At 35.7% G+C, this 17,240-nt stretch overlaps 1 pseudogene across 1 annotated transcript; it reads left to right on the top strand.

Moving 5' to 3' along the window:
* The first annotated feature begins 707 nt into the window (after positions 1–707).
* Positions 708–2,727, top strand: LOC145060443 (UDP-glucuronate 4-epimerase 6 pseudogene; annotated as a pseudogene). Its single transcript, XR_013686807.1, has one exon. The product of XR_013686807.1 is annotated as a UDP-glucuronate 4-epimerase 6 pseudogene (transcript).
* The last annotated feature ends 14,513 nt before the right edge of the window (positions 2,728–17,240 follow it).

Consider the following 17,240-nt stretch of genomic DNA (forward strand, 5'->3'; position numbering starts at 1 on the left):
ATTAAATAAGAACAAATCATATAGTTAATTGTGTTACAATGTTATTTTCTAAATTTCTTCAACAAAAAATTAATATAATTTATATTTACATGGGAATCTTAAATGAAGTTAAAAACAATTTTTTTAAAAAAATGTTTTCCATATATCATTATAAGTGTTTGTTTATTAAGAACAAAAGATTATAAATTTTGGTTCCTTTGTTTTTTTGGTTATCTATTTATTTTTTCAAAAATATCACATGTAGCAATGTGAAATATATAAATTATTATTATTATTTTATAATAAACTAAAGATTAAGTTTAAAGTTCCAAAAGTAATTTGTATTATTAAAACATTAACAAATATAATATTAATAAACGGTATAACATCATGTTTATTAATCAATACCAAATTTATTATAAGATTTGATGTTCGATTGGAGTTAACTTTAATAATAATACATTGTTTTAGGTGGAAATAATATATAGTTCCCAATAACGTGTAACATCACGCACAAGTAATATTCATTGATATCATTTAATAAAATACCAAATTTGATTTATCATATACTTTAATAGAAAAAATACACAATTATCTATAATTAAATAAAATAAAATTAAATAATAGAATAAAAGATGTCGACGCAAAAGAAACAATTGTTTTTGAGATATTTTTATAATAATAAAAATGTTTGTATTTGTTTCTTTTGAATGTATAGTTTTCAAAAGGGTATTTCCTTCTTTTCTTTAAATCTTTCAACGAGAACCCTTGATCACTCTCAGGGCCAAGCAGAAACAAACGACCCTCCAATCCATTCAATTTATCATCCTTCATCCATCATCTTCTTCCAAAAGCTGCAAAAAAGACTCTTTACTTTCTTCCATTGATTGCTTCATCATTGATGGCGTCCCCGCCGGACACCAGCAAAACCACCAAGCTCGAGCGATACAACACCTACATACGCAAAGTCAACACCTCCAAGCTCTTAGCTGCCTCCTCTAAGCTTCTCTTTCGTCTCACACTTTTAGTCGCTCTCGTTCTCATCTTCTTCTTCACCCTCAACTACCCTCCACTCTCCGATTCCACCACCACCGCCGCCTCCAACCACCGCGTACTCACCACCTCCCACCTCCTCTCCTCTGCTTTCTACGGTAGCGGCGCGTCCTGGGAAAAGCAAGTTCGCCGCTCATCCACCCCACATAGGCCAAATGGATTCTCTGTGCTCGTCACCGGCGCCGGAGGATTCGTCGGAACTCACTGCTCCCTGGCGTTGAAGAAACGTGGAGACGGTGTTGTGGGTCTTGATAACTTTAATTCTTATTATGATCCGTCGTTGAAACGAGCAAGACAGGAGGTTTTGAAGCAACATGATATTTTTATCGTCGAAGGTGATTTGAACGACGGCGAGTTGTTAGCGAAGCTTTTCGACATTGCGCCGTTTAGTCATATTCTTCATCTGGCGGCGCAGGCGGGTGTTCGTTACGCTATGCAAAATCCTCAGTCATACGTTAAATCCAACATTGCTGGATTCGTGAATCTCCTCGAAATCGCGAAAAACGCCGATCCACAGCCGTCGATCGTTTGGGCGTCGTCGAGCTCGGTGTACGGACTCAACACCGAAAACCCATTCTCGGAATCTCACCGGACTGACCAACCGGCGAGTCTTTACGCCGCCACGAAAAAAGCCGGCGAAGAGATTGCGCATACTTACAACCATATCTACGGGCTTTCCATCACCGGACTCCGTTTCTTCACCGTCTACGGCCCGTGGGGGCGGCCGGATATGGCTTATTTCTTCTTCACGAAAGACATCCTTCAAGGGAAACCGATCAACGTTTACCAGACGCACGACGAGAAGGAGGTGGCGCGTGACTTCACGTATATTGATGACATCGTGAAAGGGTGCTTGGGAGCGTTGGACACGGCGGAGAAGAGTACCGGAAAAGGTGGGAAGAAGAGAGGGCCGGCGCAGTTGAGGATATATAACCTGGGGAATACGTCGCCAGTGTCGGTGGGAAAACTGGTGTCGATATTAGAGAGTTTATTGAACGTGAAGGCTAAGAAGCACGTGATCAAGATGCCTCGAAACGGTGACGTTCCGTATACTCATGCTAACGTGAGCCTGGCGTTCAGAGACTTCGGTTACAAGCCGACCACCGACTTATCGACTGGCTTGAGAAAATTCGTCAAATGGTACGTTAGTTATTACGGGATCAAACCAAGGGTAAAAATGGGAATTACAGGTGCCAATTGATCATATTATTAAACTTTCATTTTCCCTTCCAAAGTTCTTCTTTTTTTCAAAATTACCCTTAATTTATAGTTTTCCATTCAAATCCAATCCGTTAATGTTTCGACATTGAGGGGAGACTTAAGAAGCAATATTGAGGTCGGCTCTACGGACTATGACTACAAAGTTTACATCGTTGAAGAATCAACTCGGAAAGGAGCTCTCCAAATGATAATTACAAGTTTATATTAACCAAGGATCAACATTCGAAAATAATAATAAGGATTTTCGATATTGGTATATGGTATTTCATATAATATATGTATACATGAAAAAGATCATAATGATAAGAAAGAGGAAGAAGTGTAGATCTCAAGAATGGAGGGATTAGATTTGTAATAATGTTGTGCTAAATGTAAATTTGAAGATAAATTGAGTTTGTGCCCAAAGCAAGGAAGGGTAAATTTCAAGTGTGCATTTAAAAGTTTCAAGAAAATTATGACTACGCATTGCATCAAGATTCATTATTTGGGGTAAACGTTGGATTTGTATATTTTATTTATTTTTATTTAATTCTTTAGAAGACTTGAAAGACACCCTGCTAACTATTGTTATATTCATAATGAAATATTAATCAAGAAAAAATTATACTATTATTTGTATGATATTGCTCAGGTTAATTCACCCAATTAAATAGATTTCTCTTATCGTGCAAACTTATCTCATTTCCGTCTCATAATATATAATGACGTATTGATATTTGAAAAAAGAAAATATCAGATCAATCCTATTTATTATTTGATAAAGTAAAGTAAAAGGTTAGTCAAATATAAAAAATAGTCACTATTTCACAAATATCATCAACAGAATTTTTTTATATTGGCCGTGAAATCATCAATACCATCAAGAAATATAGTGGGTTGTGAAATGGGTCTATCTATGTCCTTGTATAACGTTTAAAAAAAAAAAAAAAGAGAGAGAGAAATATTTACGTTTTTTTATTCATCTACCTATCTTTTATAGATAATAACAAATATAATAAAAATTTATTAATTTTATTAAATATGACAAATATCATAATTTTAAATATATAGAAATATGTATGAAAAAAAAAATAAGGATATTTAATTTCTCTTAGACTTTTGTTTTCTTAATTATTATACTTTTCTTTCGCACCTAATAAAAGTTACATTAGAAAGAAATGATACAAAACGATAACAATCTACCATATAAAGTATGTTTTTTCATTGTTTATACGTTTTATGTCGTTTTTTCTTCGTTTTTTGTTGCATTATACCTTTTGAAACAACATTTTCGCAGGTAGACGGAAATCTTGTTTTCAAAGATGTATTTTGAGATTTCACGTGTGAAAACATTGTTTATTTGTGTTTTATATGCATTTTGTAGTTTATTTTAGTTTTGGATGTATTATACGTATGAAAACAACATTTTTTGCAAATAAATTGGACATTTCAACATATGTTATCAACAAAAATCTCATATTTTCATGCAAAAATGTTGTTTTCGCATGTATTTCAATGTAAAATTTTAAGGTTTTCGTTGTTGTTATTTAGTTTTAACATATTATTTTATTTGTTAATGTGGCATACATACATACTATTTAATGGGTAGTTGAATGTCAAAGAAAATGTTGGTAAACTAGGAGAAACTATGGACCATTTACAATGAAGAGGGCTAATATTACTTTAGTCAACGACCTTTAGATGTCGGGGGAGCATGACATTTAGAGACTTTTGGTTACAAATCGACCAACGACTTCTCAACCGACTTCAGAAAATTCGTCAAATGGTACATTATTGATTATATAATCAAATGGATCAAAACATGGGTAAATCTGGGAATTACATGTACCAATTTATCAAAGCTAGGATTTTGCCAGCCGCACGTGCAACGGTATGTAACATTCTGAAAATCACAACCAAAATTTTCATTTTTAAATTATATAATATAATGGTTTCATTAAAAGTCAAGTCAAGAAAATCATAAGTATAAAAATACAATCATCCTAAAATCAAAGTATCACAAAATGCGGAATCATGAAAACTGTCGATGAGAGTGTGGAGTCAAGTCTTTGCTTTCCCTCAATCATCTGAAGTATTTGAAACACATTTAAATCCACAATTGTAAGCGCAAAGCTTAGTGAGTCCCTCAAAATATCACTTACAACACAACATAAATAGACAGTTATGGGTTATCAGCAACCATGGGGACTATCAGAGTCCCAATGGGCTAACAGTACACATGTGAGCTAACAACACGCCATGTGGGTTATCAGTAACCCTAGGGACTATCAGCGGTCCTAATGAGCTAATATCACGCCATGGAGCTATCAACAACTCAATAACACACAACAACAATTAGCGTGTAACAACTTGATCCAAGTATTTTCCATTTATACCCTTAGTATGAATTTGGTTTGCAAAACTGGTCCTTTGGCTCTTTAAGTGAAAAATATGTTTATGCCTAGTACGTTGGGCGTACTTCAACTTATGTTGGGTGTAAGTGATTGAGGGTCAAACCCTAATTTTTAGGGTTTTGTCCCTATTTAAGCATCATTATCAACCTTCATCTTCCAAATCGTCCTTAGCAAACCCTAATCCTTTGTGTGTTCATTTTGAGCTTGAAAGTGTGCTTTTGGTGATCTTTAAGGAATAAGAAAGGATTGGAATCAACTTGGAATCTCAAGGCATCTTGGATCCAGAAGTATCTTTCCCTTAAGCTTCATTTGTAGATATAAAGCTTGGACATTGATGTGTTATTTTCTTAGATCTTGTTAGTCTAGAAGTTGTATGCATTTTGGTCCCATAGTTTAGTCTAATGGAGTATGAGCTACTCCATGTCCTTGAAATGTGGTTTCTTGTAGTTTTGAGCTTCTAGATTCATAAAAATAAAAGCCTGTACACTCTCATTAATCCATGCACGAGTTTGGGAGGTTTGGATGACTTTTGGAACAAGGGTTTGAGTTTTTTCCCTCCTGAATGCATGTAAATGGATAAAGTCAGAGACTTTATCCACTAAGACGTCCCTTTTATCGGGATCTGATGTTTAGTGCATTGGCTTAATTAAATAAGAGCTTAATGGAAAAGTTGGGGTTCAGTTCTGGTACGTTCCGCGTACCTGGAGGTATGTTGCGCGTACCAGGGTTCGAGCACGTAATCTTGTGAGGCACCCTCTACGCTCGGCGTAGAGGGGAGTACGTTGGACGTATGTAGCCTGGAAAGAATCTTTGAAATTTTAACTTTGACCTTGACCAAATTTGACCTAGGGGTATTTTGGGTATTTCGAGCAGTAGTTTGAGACTAGGTTATTGTTTGTTGTATAGGTAACCCGTAGAGTCAGTAGTTGGAGCTTTGATCTGTTTAGCTATCTTTTCAGATTGTGAGGTGAGTTTTCCTCACTGTACTTATGGTTCAAAGGCACCAAGTCCAACCCACTTGATTTTGTATCCTGGTATATTGGATTATTGTTATATTGAGTATGTGTTAGATTGTAGATCTACATGATTACCTATGTTTAGTGAGTTAATCAAGTGTGGCAAAGCTAAGTAGTGCATCATCCAATTTCGTGGTATGTCTGAACCAAGATCGTTGGCTTCAGGATCATAGGTTCCAGAGTCTATTTCCAACTTTAGCCCAGCACGGCCAGACTCTTCCCCGACAACGAAAGAAACATGGTGAATTCGGCTAACCCCACCAGTGAACTTTGGATGCTTAGTCCTTGTCCATGATGCGCACAACCCCCACTTGCAGAAGCCAATCACGATCCTAGCGCAGGGGATCCACCTCAACTTGAGCCTCTTGAACTAGCATGTCGTGATCAATAACGTCTCGTTCAAGGCTCCCATTTTGGATCATCAATCCTTCATTTTCCTGCACCAGAGAATCCACTTTAGCTTCCAACGACGCTTGAACCTCTTCCACAGATGCCTTTTCCGAAGCCAATAGATTATGCCTCTGGTTGAAGCCGTATATTTCCTTCTCAAGCTCTACGATTTGTAGTTAGTATTCTGATTCACATCCAACAAAATCATCTTGGACGTGCTCCAGCTCATCAAGTCGTTGAATGCGCCGAGAACTAGCCACCAGATAAAACATGATCTGGGTAGCAACATAAGGCATGTTATGTGTGACAACCCAAAATTATTTCCGTCATTATAACCCGTTTCCGTTAATAGAATATTATATTTTATAAAAAGTCCATTAAAGTAGGGGCAGCAGATAAATAAATGTTTTATTTATTTGTGTTTTATGTCAATATTGTCATAATAAAATAAATAAAAACAAGTAAATTATCTTTCCATTTTATTGGAAAAAGTATATTTTAATTTCGACCAATTAACCGGGTAAAAAGGTTAAACCTCGTTAAACATAAGTATCGGGTAGACGTATACCGGGTACAACACCCAAGCCTTATATAAAGGAGGGTGGGCACTCCATAGGAACCTTTTACCACTCTAGACCCACTTTCTCTTTCTACTCTCTCTCATCAAGTTCGATTTCGCCTCAAAACCGCAAGTTTCCGCCTCCAAAACGTAAGTTCTCTTACCCTAACTTGTTCTAGGCACCTTTGATTTGTGTTTTAGCTTGATAATCATGTTAGAAGGCTGAAAAGGAGGAGTTTACGGCCTAAGAACCTCCTTAGGCCGTAAACACCAAAAATGTTGACAAAAGTGCCAAATTTCTTCCCCTTAAGCCTGGAAACTAGCTTTGGACTTAACCTAGAAGTGTTTGGACCTTGAATCATCAATTTTTAGGGCTTGAAAGAGGTTTTATGGTCCAAGAACATGCTTAGACCGTAAACACCCTCTAAGCTTGTAAATCAAGCCCAAAACACTTCCAAACCTCATTTAGGCTTAAGATATGGCTTTGGGACTTGCTATTTCGGACTTGGAACACCTAAATCTTGTCATTTGAAGGGAAAACAAGAGTTTATGGCCCAAGCATATGCTTAGACCATAAACTCCCCTTAAACATGCCAAATAAGAGTTTAAGTCCCCTAAAGAGCCTTATACCCTCACTAGAACATGTTAGGATTGAGCCAAGAGCCTTGTAATCAAAGATTGGAGGTGCACAAGAGTTTACTACCGTAAACCATGGGGTTTATGGCCATAAACTCCCAAGGAGTGGTCCTTGGACCGTAAACTCCAAGGGAGTACCCTCCTTTGACCTTAAACACCCCTATAACCTTGTATATTACCTTACAACCACTTCTAGAACCACAAAAAGCTTGAAACCACTCACTTACACTCCTAGCATGAGTTTACGGTCGTAAACTCATGGGTGATGAGGTCCCCTAACCGTAAACTCACTTAAGGTGAGTTTTAGGAGATTAAACTCCATGGTGAGGTCTTATACTCTTTCCTTGCAACCCTTTAGCCTTCTAGCACTCAACCATAAGACCTTTAATCACATTAGGATGCCTATATGTGTTTAATTAGAGTTTAAATCACTAATTAATTGTAAATATTTGTCTTCATATGTTACTAGGGTCATAAAGGGTGTACAAGTCTTTACTTGACACCAAACGTTCATCCGACACATCCACCCGAGCTACTCATTTCAGGTGAGTTCATACCCCTTAATGAACCTTTTTTAAATGTTTTTACATGTTTTAGGTGGGGGGGGGATACAAGTAAAATTTTACAAGTTTTTATTCTTAAATCATATGTGATTTACCAAATATCATCAAAAAGGTAATTTCTACACTTTTAGCTGCTTACCAATAAAACTATTTTAGTTGACTATCAAATGCATTTTTAAGATTTAAATTGTTGTTAAACTATTTTCAAAACTATGTTTAAACTACTTTTTCTTTTAAAATATATCTACACTAATATATTTATATAAGTAAGGCTTGAAGGACTTAGGACCGATAGCTCGCCTTATTTCCTGTTCTTGTTTGATGTGGTCTTAGGGTATCTGTTGTCCGTCCGACTGTCGTTGATTTCTTAGTTATATATCATATATATTTGTGATAGATATGAAAGTCTTCATCTTACCCGCTACCCTTGCTATTCAAAGGCATGAAATCATACACTCTAGTTAATTATAATAGGTATAGTTAAGACTACTGCTCGTTACCTCTACTACTACTACTATACTCACTATAATTGCTATTATTACAAGTTAATACACGTATAAGAGAACACTCTATGAACTATACAGAAAGACTACTATACTATAATACAAGAGAATACACTAATCCAGAGTATAACACCCTATCCCTTTATAAGACACTCTACCGCACTTACACCATGTGACCAGGGCTTTCCGAAAGGAAGGCAACACTACATGTATAGATATTAACGAGGCAGACACTATTACATCTTGACTGTTAACTATAGTCTGAGCCAACTAGGCCCAAGGGTGGCACTACATCACTACACTATGCATGACTGGGAAGGTCATCGGGTTCTCTATTATCATTCCGTTTGGTTACATGAGGGCTACACCTATATTTAAATTAATACACTAAGACTAAAGTCTAAGCTAACATCCCGAAGTAAGCAATTATCTATTACTAATGGAAGTTTGCACCACTACTACTGTTAACAGACATAACTTTACTTCATCTATGTTACTCACATGATATTTATTACCGTACTTTTACAACTGAAGGTTTTCAATGATAATACTTACACACAACTCAAAGGATTTAACTTACAATGTACTTTTCTGGAAAATATAGGATTTTCTAGGGATTTCTACTACTTATAAACATAAATTTCAGTTTTTATACTATAAGTTTGTAAACACTTTTATACAACAATGACACTAAATTCTTATGAACTCGCCAGCTTTATGCTGATACTCGTTTTCAAAATAACTTGTGTCCTCAGGTCAAAGATAGACAGGTACAGGTGCAGCTTTTGGAGAAGATGGAGCACATACAAGACCCATCTTTTATTTTGTTATACTTTTGGTGTCTATTAAACTTTACAGAACATGTTTATAATTAAAATTACTGTCACACCCCAAAACCGGAACGGCGGAAACGTTCGGGGGTAGAGGACGTCATGTCAAGTATCACGAGATATGTATATGGTAAGCAAGTAATGAACAACCATTTCATTTAGAAAGAAAGTGTTTACAATGTATGTGTTCACAAAACATAGAAGTCATAAACAAATAACAAAACAAGACTTGAAGCTATAATGCTCCATCTTCTGAAGTCCCAGCACGAGCACCTGTCTAATAGTCTCCTGAGAATACAAGTTATTTGAAAGAGTTGATCAGCAATTAAGCTGGTGAGTTCATAAGATTTTAGTGATGTGAGTAAGCTGTAAAATGTTGTTGAAAATGTATATGTAAAAGTGATGTAAGCTGTAAGCTCTGTTTTGAAAAGTTCGCCTGTTCCTCTAGAAAATCCTATATTTCCTACTTTAATGGAAGTTAAGTAAAATGACACTACAAGCCTTTCTATGCGTACTAAGTGGGTACAAGTTATATATATACTTAGAGTAAACAAACAATCGATTGTACGCATCTGCCCTAAACTCACAACCCAACGGGGAACAGTAAGTAAGGCGGATAGCGCACATTCAATTGGTTGTTGGATCGTTGTCATATATAACCTTGGTGTATTCACTTGTTACTCATGGAGTTATTTGTAATGGTTCCTTTATATCTAATGAAGAGTTCTTTTAAGAAAACCTATATTTCTTATAGTAAAATAATGACTATGGTGATTACTTTTATAATAGCTTTGTTTATACTGCTATATATAATCTGATATCGGGTAGATAGTTAATTGGGGGAATCTGCCCTAAGCCCACAATCCAACGAGAACATGACGTAGGGGGAAAACACACATTTAACTATCTATCGGATATTAGTTCTATATATAAACATGGTGTATAAACTAAGGTATTATAGAGTTGACTCACTTAAAGTCTTTTAAAACTGTACTGCTTAATAAAATGGATTAAGCCCTTTCTGGGAAATCTCTAGTTTTTTCTATCAAAAACACTGACTTTGATAAGAAGTTCTGTACTAGAAAAACTGTGTTTTGACTCTGTGTCCTATAACCTGATCCATACTTGGTACCCTTATGATGACTTAATGTATACTAAGCATAAGTATATATATATATATATATATATATATATATATATATATATATATATATATATATATTCGGGTAGATAATAGATTGGGAGAACTCAGTTCAAGACCACATCAAACGAGAACAGGAAATGAAGCGAAGGCACACATCCTATTAGCTGTCAGAATCTATTGGCATATACGTAGTCTATAGTGTATACATTAAGGAATCATAAAGCTAGCATCATGGTCCTAACTTTTAAAGTAGCCTTCTACCAAGACTCGATTGTTTGAAAGTAGTCTTCTACCAAGACTCTACTGTTATGAAAGCAGTCTTCTACCAAGACTCTAGTTTATAACCTATCTCGATTAAAGAATAGATCAACCTTCAAGTGTTACTGATACTTTATGAAAGTAATGGGAGAAATGAGTACCCTGATGTCGTTTATATTGACATACGGAGGTACTAACAACCTAAAAACATGTGTGTTTTATTAAGGTCATAATGTGATAAGAAATTCCCCTACTAAACGTTCTCCCTACGAGAGATTCTAGGAATCAAGGTTGACTTTCGCAACGAATTGCTACGCCACGTTATCCACATTAAAGTTATGTGATCACGTATACCCAATATAACTACCACAATGAGTTGTGATTCATTGGTATAGTTAGATCCTGAAATTGTTCCATGCTATAGCACCTTATTATGTTCTATTCTGTTATGTTCTATTCTGTTCTGTTTTGTTCTATTCTGTTCTGTTCTGTGTGTGCTTCATTGTACTAGAAGTAATGATTGGCAATCTCTTAAACTATACCTATAATATCTTACTAATGCTCTACTGGACTGTTACTGAAAAGACTCATTTATCTAACAAGTTATGCTTATACTTTAAAAATGGAGTTTTGTATAACTATAAAGTAACATAACCTTTAAAAGAGTTTTGAAATGTTTTAACAGCTTATAAATAACATAAGTAACATTTTGAAAGATGTTTATAACAAACATTTACACAATTATCATTGTGTTCAACTTGTATCCCCCCCCCCCCTTAAAACAATTAAAATAGTTAAAAGATTCATTACGGGGTATGAACTCACCTGATGTGGGTGATTCAAACGGGTATGCGTGTAAGGATGAGAAGTTCCACGAATGAAGTCCCGAGACACAATAAGTCCTAAATGACATATAAGGACACATATTGACATAAATATAGTGTTTACAACAACTATATGAAAGGAAACACCTTCCGGGACTAGGAATCACCTTAACCAAGTGTTGGAATCACATGTGATTCAACATAGGAAGGTATAAAGGCACTTATATGAGTTTACTACCATGAGTTCACGGCCCAAGAGAGTTTACGGCCGTAAACTCATGGTTACTCATGGGTTAGTGCAAGTTTGAAGTCTAGGGGGTGATTTAGGGACATTAGCTCTACCCTAGGATGAGAAAGACCACTTCTTTTAGCACTTTTGGGGTGTTCACGGCCCAAATGAGTTTACTACCGTAAACTCATGGCCAAATATTCTTATGAGGGTCCTAAAGGTCATAAAGAAGCATTCTAAATTCATGCCTAAGCCCTTGGAAGTGTTTGTGGCATCAAAACACCCCTAACTTGAGTTTTCGGCCCATAGACCATTTGGTCATGTGTTTGCGGCCGTAAACACTTGTGGGTGTTGGTATTTTGGTTGTTTTGGGTCTTAGACACATCAAGGTAAAAAGCTATGCTAGTCTCTTGGCTTAAGGAAGGCATTTAGGGCATTTTGGCACCCTAAAATGGAGTTCACGGCCCAAGAACTTCCTTGGCCGTGAACTCACTTTTGGTCCTTGATTTTAAATGATTTTGATGCCTAAACATGTCAAGGTTTGTCCCATGTTTGGTTTCCAAGGTCTAGGGGGACATTGGGCACACTTTGGCCCTTAAAATGGAGTTTACTCCCCAAGGTGTTCTTGGGCGGTAAACTCACAGATCTTGGTGTTTTCCTATGATTTCTAGTGTATTACGCATATATGAAGCTTTAAAAAAACACTAGATAGAAGTACTCACTTTCCGGAACAAAAGTCCGAAGATCCTTGAGAGAGAATTCGGCTTTTCTCTAGTTGGAATTGTAGCTAATGAATAATTTGGTTCAGAATCCTATATATAGTCCTAGGATTTTTTTGGCAGAAAATATTTTATTCCTGGAATGAACTCTAATATCATAGAGTTTTGGAATAACAGAGTTGCACAAAACCCAAGTGCAACCTCTCTCCTGATATCTCCTTAAGTGTAAATTCTGAATTGCTCAAACTTATCCCAAAAGTTTGAAAGTTAGCAGCAACAAACTTGGTTTCTATTGAAGTGGAAATTTTTGGGTTGTGACAATTACTATATAAATGCAATGGTTGTTGTCGCTTGTTTTTACTATTTTGCAATTGTTATGATACCGTACATGACGTCCTCCACCCCAGAACGTATTCCGCCGTTATCGGTTTTAGGGTGTGACATTATGAGAAAGGGTAATGTTCGCCATGGCATCCATATCGGCAACAACATCCGAAGGAAAAGCGTGGTGGGAAAATCCACCGCGTTAGCTCAAACAGATAGCTTGGATTCATTTCAAAGATTTGACTTTGGCACAAAGAGACCTGCGCCAGGGCCTACGGTACCCTGAGAAACCTCTCGTGGAGGAGTCTGATGGCGCGAAACCCATGCAAAACCGCCCAGATAAGAAAGGTTGGGGTAGGCTTTGAAGAACTTTTCACTTGAACAACGGGCTACTTAAACGCCCCTTCATTCCTATTGGACTGTTGCACGTCACCATCGGAGATCACCACAACCCCCTCCAGATTGGAGGAGATTGAATCCAGCAGACGGGCGAGACCCCGCCTCTGCTGAACGCGTCGACCAATATTGGCAGTACCAACACCAGAAAAAGTCTTTCTCCTAGCCAAAACCGCTTTCCATTTAGCCATGGCCTTGATTCCTTCCAACTCCTCTTCCATCTTCTCAACTCGGTCCCATGATGAATACCCCCCCCCCCCTTCCTCAAACATTGGGACCTTGTTGAGGTTACGGGTAACGGTCTTTGATCTTGTATCGGGTTTCGGCATTGCTCATGATCGATTACTCTAATACCAATTTGATAAGAGTAAGAAACATAGAGTAATCAAACCAAACTTAATGCTTGCATAAAACCAAATAAGCCTGAATTTCGAGAATCAGGGGTGGAGAGTTCGAGAATGAGGGGTCTCCACAACAAAATAGAAAACAGAGTAAACTTCAACATCTCCCCCCCCCCCCCCAAGCAGTCGATACCCTCCTACTTAACCCTACCCTAGCAGAAAACTAGGACTCCTAAAATAAATCAATAATATCCAGCCATATAAATACCAAAAAGAAATTAAGAAAACTATTAAAGCAAAATGACTAATCAGCCCTTGATACATTCTTTCCTTTCCTCTGATACACCTTAGACCATCGGGCTGGACGATTCATATCAGTGGGTTTAGAATCTAGTGGTACTATGTTTTTTCCTTACATATTGAGAGTTATTCATAATAGGAATTGGCTCATCCAAGTGGGGGATCGGGCGTAGTCAATGTGTCCCAAAGGCCAGCGAACTGAGGAAAGGGGATCAAGAATAGCTAATATGTCCCAATGGGTTCGGGTATGGGGGATCGTGTTTATCTAATGTGTCCTAAAGGCTTAACATACAAAGCAAGGGGATTAGGCCTAGCCAATATGTCTCAGTAGGAGTATGTTTGTTTTTGATTCATTCTTTGATATGTATACGTGGTTATGTGTTTGATACTGATTGTATATGTATATAGGGGTAAGGATTGTATGATATGATATCGTGTATGTGTGAAATTCACTAAGCTTTGTGCTTACCCCATTTTCCTTTTAAAAATATTGTTTCGGGTACATAGGATGGTCGGACATGATCGTACACACTGGGTCAATGGGGGTTGTTGGATTTCTGATATTGGATTGATTATGTTTTCATAAATTTTAGAATTATATCTGATAATGGTTTTTTTAGAAATTAATCTGATCTTGGGTTTGGTTTTAAATGTATTTTGAATAAAGGATATTAAATGGATGATTTATGTTATTTTAAAATTTTCAAATTTATTGAAAATTTTAGGATCTTAAATAAATATGTGGGCGGGGTCCGTTATATGAGTTTGGGCTAGGCCCGTTATGTATGTTTGGGCTAGAGTTATTTGAGTATAATTATAAGACTTTTAATTATATTATATAAAGTAATCTATGTCACTTTTTATTTATTCTTCATACTTTTTTCATCTCCTTTAACTTGGAAATTTTTAGTCATGTAACATACTCATTTATAGTCTATTTGAATTAATATACTAATTTGCGCTTTGTGTTTTTTCTTAAAAGGGTTTCCATCTATATTTATATTTTTTATATTATTATTTTGCTTCGTTTGATCATCATCTTTATAACAAGTGGTATTAGAGATCAGGTTTCAAGATTCTAAAAATCCTTATTACATTCCTTATAAATCGATTTTCTTATACCCTTCGTACGGTTCTTTCTTGGTTGATTTTTTTCCAACCCTAGTAGGGTTCATAGGGTTCTACGTAAATTCATTTTTCTTACTCTCTCATCACACATTTCATTCCATTAATCGATGTTACCCCTTAGAGTTTAAAGTCCTAGACGGCTTTTTTTTACCCACAAACATGTTAGTTTTGTTTAAAACCTTTTACAAGGTTATAATCGATTTTTCTTATGGTTTCTATGAAGAAGCTTTTGGAAGCAAGAGACAGACCGGTTATTTTGGAGGAGATAAATGTTTGGAATCATCCATAATCCATGGGATTTCATCGTAGATTAAACTATTTTAGAATTTCAGATTGTTGTCCTTTTGTAACTTTTAGAGTCTTTTGATTTTAGGAGTGTTGAGATCTTGATACCTTATCTTTCATCCATTGAAGTTAAAGAATTTAAAGATCATCCAGCTTGTTTATGATATCGTAAGGTATTTTGGCATAGTTGATACGTAAGTTCTTTTTGTCGTTAGATCCTTATTTGTTAGATCCTTACTTGAGGAAGGTGTTAATTTAGTTTGTGAATGCATATGTAAGCATGTTACATGCTATGGTATCATTTTAGCAAAAACGATTTAGCATCGTTATAGTTTTTTGATGCATTTATAATATTTTAAATATAGATTTGAGGTAATTGCATTGAGTTTGAAAGTTTGTATCTAGTGGCATTTGAGTGATTTAATCTATCACCATGTTTTTCAGTTTATGTTGTTCGAAAGAATTTAGTCCTTAGTCACTTTTGGCGCTACAAATATTTCAACTATATACGAAGTTTTGAATGCATTTTGCTAAAGATTTTTTGTTTCGTCTCGAGATAGAGTTTGTTAAAATATGTCTTGAAACCCTTTTCTCGCATGGTAATGTGTAAGAAACCTTTTATGGAATTGTTGCCTTTAATTATGCTCCATTAGAATTAGAGTAGTATTTTCCTTTTATACAACTTTTTTTTTTATTGATGTTGTATATTTTTTTAATGTGAATTATGAAAATATCACATATTAAGGAGTTTAGGAATGTTTCATATTTATAAAGGTTATTTGACTGTCATCATGTTACTTTGTAAGATTATTATATAAAATTATCTACATGTTAATTTTGATTTGAAATAATGATTTGTAAGATTATTATATAAAATTCTATGTCATTTTTGATTTGAAATAATAACTTATAGATGTAAGGTAATTTTGATTTTGTACAAATTTAGTCGTTTATATTTTTTATGCACATTGATCATGAACTTGTTTGGATTGTTCACAAAATATTATTACGATCTGGTGTATGTTTTTGGTCAATGAATGTTTTGTTTTTGTACATATTTAGTCACTTAGATTTTGCTTTTGTACCATTTAGTAAGTTATGAACTCGGTTTTTGACATCATTGACCTGAAAACATACACCACCATCTTGGGTTGGAAACATACAACAGTCGATTATAATGGTATTTTGTAAACAATCAAAACCAGTTTAACGGTCATATGTGTAACCTATTCCTTTATAGTTCTAATTTCCTTAATATACCAACTTGTGCTTTATGATTTTTCCCTGGTAAGGATCTTACCTTGTCCTTGTAGTTGTGGTAGTTTTCACTCATGTAACCTACCCCTTTATAGTCAGGTTTAGGGTGAGCAGTTAGTACCAAATCTTGATTCAGTACTGGAACAGATGATACTGAACCTATCGAATTTAAACATATGCGACGGTACTTAGTACTATAAAATCACAAAATTCAGGATTCGGTACCATCGGCACTGGTGGTAGTATAGAAAAACGGTATCGGTACCAGTAATGTTAATTTGGTTCGGTAGTAGAGATCAACTTTCGATCAAATTCGGTTTTCAAAAAATCAAAAACAATACCAATTGGTACCAGTTCCATCTCATGCTCATCCCTAGTCAAGCTTCCTTAATATACCAAGTTGTTCCTTATAATTTTTCCCTATTTGAGAGTAAGATCCCGCCTATATACTTGTGTGCGTGATATACTTTCTTGATTAGTGTGATCATACTTGTAACAAGTTTAACGTTGTATATATAAAGCTTAACTTAGCATGTAATCTTCGTGATATTTGGACTTGAATATGTTTGTTGGTCTAAATTCATGTTTTGTTCACAAATGCTTTGTGCCCTATATGCAATGCATTTCAAGAAAATGAAGATCGCCTTTTTTGCTTTTGTTCTTGGAGCCTCACTCCTCGACTGGTGGAAAGACGGACCTAAATTGTACGAAGGAGCTAACGCCATCTCAAGGGCGTTGTTATGGGTCATTTGCACTTATAGGAACTACTTGGTTTTTGATGTCAGGAGAATATTTTCCCTCAAAGTATACACCTAATGCCAAAAAAAAACTAGCATTCAACCAATCTATCAATAAGATAAGACTGTTTGACATGGAGGCCTTTCCACCTGTA

The sequence above is a fragment of the Lactuca serriola genome, chromosome 6, assembly GCF_051521515.1.
Source record: "Lactuca serriola cultivar US96UC23 chromosome 6, Lser_US96UC23_V15, whole genome shotgun sequence".
NCBI lineage: Eukaryota > Viridiplantae > Streptophyta > Magnoliopsida > Asterales > Asteraceae > Lactuca > Lactuca serriola.